Consider the following 4,396-nt stretch of genomic DNA (forward strand, 5'->3'; position numbering starts at 1 on the left):
CGATGCCCTGCCTCTTTCTGTTGGTCCTGGCAGGGCACGGCGTCAGCGGGAGCGCGGTACGATTGCCGGGTCGCTCGCTCGTGTTAGCACAATTGTTCGTCGGGCTGAACTTTCATCATTTCTCTTCGGACAATGTTTGTAAAGACTCGCTGGGGTCTTGTTCAAAAGGTAGAGTTTAAGGCGTTCGTACAAGTCTTTTCTGAGTCATAACCGCTGAATACATTGCTGTTACTGAACACTGTGTTAACTTGAACTTTACTTTTCAAGAAGAGGTTGTTGGCGGGTGTGGTCAAACAAAACAGAAACACCAACTCTGAGTGAAATCTAAAGTCATCAGCAGTGTACGCTCTAGATACCTGCAAAGTCTTCAGTGGAGACTTCACGTGCTTAAGGTCTGCATCCCAAAATAAGGTCTAGCTAACTGCTTTGTGTGAGTAGACTCAGTCTAGAAAATTCAGAGAGAGGAATATGGCCACAGAATAAAACAAACTGTAATAGCACTTGTAATAATAATTCTAGGAATTCATCTCATGATTTGAAATTAATACTATTTTGTGAGTGTAAGTATAAACCATAGCAGATTGTACTGGAGTATAATCTTTCTAAAATTAGGAAGACTGATGGAAAACTTTTCCTTAAAAAGAAAAAAATCAGATTTTTTTTTTCTCTGTAGGCTTTTTGCCGTACAGTAACTCTATATTGTAACTCTTAGATGGCCCCTCGTGTTTTCAGGGCTGGCACGTTTTTTCTCACTTGTTTGGGTCACAGATAATGACCAAATTTGATCTTTGATTAGCAGTGCTTTCTAAGAACAAAGAAACAGAAAGAAAGTAAAAGCAATGAAGTTTACATCAGACTGAGAATCTTGAGCTTTTTTTCCTAGTGTACTTTTCTGTGGAATTAGATCATAAATATAGTTATTCTAAATAGATGTATTCATGACAGTCAGTTGAGTGAGCATTTCCAGCTAAACAATTTCTAATGCTTTCTGAAAGTGGGGCTGTAGAGCTTCTTCCCCTGGAAGATCGAGGCGCCCGTAGAACAGCTCACCACCGTCCTGTGCAGCTGAAGGAATGACTAGATGTCCAAACATTCCCAGGGGCAACGGAAGTTTTAAATTAGTGCAGTTTTAGAGGAGTCAATCAATTTTCACTTATGATATAGTAAGGTCAGAAATTCCAAAGTTAAAATTTAAACTGTTGGTGCACACCAGGTTGTTTATAGTGGCTAGAGATGTACGTGGCTAGAGAAGGTCAAAGCCCGGGTTACAAACTCTTTTCAAATTTGTTCTTTCCTTTGCCTTGTTCATAAGCCTAGCGTTATGTACTTCATGTTTGGATTTGATTGTACAAAAGGGTATGTGTTGAGTGGGAGAGTAGAGGACACTTGATCTCTGTTTTGTTTTAATTCGGAAAAAACATCCGTAAGTCAATGTAATATGGAGGTCTAGGATGAGTTTATTGCCGTATGACTTTTGAGAGGCATGACTTCCAGAGAATTAACATTGGAAAAGCTGTATTCTCACCCAGGTCATCAAGGAATGATGATCAATAACAACAAATAATTTTTTCCCCGATGCCAATGGCAAATAAGGTAGTGTCCTGTTTCAAAAGATCCATCAGTGTTTCCGATTTTATTTCGCTCATATTAGAGGCATCTCTCTTGTATCAGGGCAGCTCCTTAATTGATTTGTTTTTCCTCTCTCCCACATTGTACTCATCAGATCTCCTGAGATTTGTGCTTATTTATTTAAACTGCCCAAGAATAAAATATTAGGTCCTGAATGAGAAGATGGAAATTATTGTATTTAAGGATGCTTCTTTGAGATGTAACATTGTAGGAGTGTTAAAACATGGAAGCCAGTGCATCAAGCCGTTGTTGATTTGACAGCTTATGTCCATGACTACAGAAGCCCAATGGATATGAAGGATTACTGCTTCACAAATCTTTAAAACCACACAAAGATGGGATCTCGCTCATTTTTTCATCAGCAGGGTACACGTGTCATAATTGAATGCAAACCGTGCCATGCTTCTCTACTTTCTTATCAGTAAAGATTTAATAGCAGTGTTGTTTGTCTTTTATTGGATTTTTTTTTAAATGCTTATTGAGATAAATCATTAAAACACCTTATCTTTAAAACCAATTCTTTACAAGGATCAATTTCAATTTTAAGTTCAGTTTTGCCCTGAAACTGGTGCAATGCAGAACAAGCATATTCAATAAGATGGTGTTTTGGAGGTTCTCTCTGTTGCCATTAGTGGCAAAACATGGATTTAGTGAGGAGATAGAATGAGTATGGTTTTTGTCCCCACGAACGTTAGGTGTTGATCCACCCATAGTGGCCGATGAAGGTTTACTATTATTCATTTATACCTATTCCTATGTTATTTCTCTCCATTTATCCAGATAAAATTGTTTGTTATGCTCTAGTTCTTCATACCTTTGGGTACTCATGAAAAGCAATTAATGATGGACAGCTGTCAGTTAAGTCACAGTTAGAGAGAAATTTTTTTTTCAGTGCAAGTGAAGATCTTAGTTAATCATTCTTTACTGGTATTGGTCTGTAAAACGGAAAGTTCCTGTCTTTACTGCTGTGTGTTATTTTATTATATTCAATATTAATTGAATTATTCAACATTAAAGTCCTTACTCAAGTAATTACAACCTAGTTTATACTAAAGAATTTAATCTTCTGCACTTGAACATATATATCTCTAATCAAAGCTATTAAATGTAGCAAAACCGATTCCTTGCATGCACACAAAATAATTTGCTTTATTATGATGTTCTTACTGTCAAGTAAAAATAATGTCCTTTGTCTTTTTTGCTTGTTCATGATGGACATTTTCATAAATAATGGGAATTAATAAGAGTCATTATTCTAACCTCTCTCTCTATATGGTTTTATTCTTTCCATTAGTAAAATAATGCTTTCTTTGTGGTTTTTTTTTTTTTTCCTTCTGTACACTTGTTTATATTTATGAAGCTTGAACTAAGATGTGAATAGAAGTGATTAATTTGGGGGAAGGGATTTTAGATCTTTATATGCTAAAGTCTTAAAGTATTCTGGGACATGGTAAATTATGAGAAGAGGGAGAAGAAAGTAATGATTGGACTGTGGAACCATGTGATAATTTTACGTTCTGCTTTTCACTAAATGAATGCTCCCTTCATTTGTCCCTTTTGTCAAATGTGAGTTCTGCCTTCCCAATGTCTTCCCAATACCTGTCTCTCTCGTTTTCAGTCAAACCACCAGAAAAATCTTTTTCCATCCGACTTGTTCAGAAAAGGGCACTTTCTGCGTGGAATCAGTTGTCTATTGATTGTAAAGTAAGGATGATTTTTATTTTTCTGAGCAAGAAACTGGAACTTTGTTATGTAGTGGAAGAAAGGCGTATCCTGCTAGAATTACCTTATCTTTTGTAGAAAGATGGGTAGGCAGGGGTTGTTGGAGAAAAATGGAGGATCTCATCATTAGGACACCTGAATGCTGTCTTGAAAAATGTAATTCTCTCTTTCCTCTGTCATAGTCTAGCACTGAGCATATCACTCAGACTGAATATTTCAGAGATGATTGCTAATCATTTGCTCATCTGCCTGACAAAGTTTGAATTCCAAAGCGCAAGCAGAATAAAGCCTTTTTTGTGGTCGTGTCGCCCCCCCTTGCCCCCCCCCAAGTAAATATTGTCAGAACATCTTAGAAAAAAGTAGAGCAGGCTGATTGCATCTTATAGAGAGAAGCTATGCTACAAGTACAAGCCACAGACAAATATGTATCCCTTTTATGTTGGTTTTTGTTTGGTTTTGTTTGGTTTTGGTTTTGGTGGGGCTAACTGCAGAGAAGTATTTAACTAGCATGCAGTGTTATCTTTGATATCCCCTGTAATCAGTGATGAGAGTCATCCAGAAGGCCATTGAGACCATCTAAGTGAAAATCGTCTAGAAGGTCGTCAGACTTCATCCCCTTTCTCTACAAAGAGGTATAGAAAGGCTAGTCAGGTTAATTTAGTCAGTTAAGTTAAACATACTTAAATGTGACCTCCTAAGCACTGAGGTTTTTTTTCCTTTTTCTACTGTTTTCTGAACCTAATGCAGGATAATACCCAAGTTTTCATTCATTACAGGCCTTCCCTTGAGACTGTAAACTGTGTTAGTAGGTGAATGTTGTTAAGGGATTGTGCTATTGAGGTACAAAGTGTTTAGGCACAGCACTGAGCTACGATGGTGTAAGTTAAGGTATGTTATCTGAGTGACAGTAACTGATCAAGTTATGTTTTTAAACCATAATTGTTGTATTTTACTTTATTTTACATTAAATCTCAGAAGGTGTTTGGGTGGCAGTGCTTTATAATTGACTTCAGCAGGTCCTTCCTCCGACCACTCAGCTGTTTCT

This window comes from Fulmarus glacialis, unplaced genomic scaffold (genome assembly GCF_000690835.1).
Source record: "Fulmarus glacialis isolate BGI_N327 unplaced genomic scaffold, ASM69083v1 scaffold42746, whole genome shotgun sequence".
NCBI lineage: Eukaryota > Metazoa > Chordata > Aves > Procellariiformes > Procellariidae > Fulmarus > Fulmarus glacialis.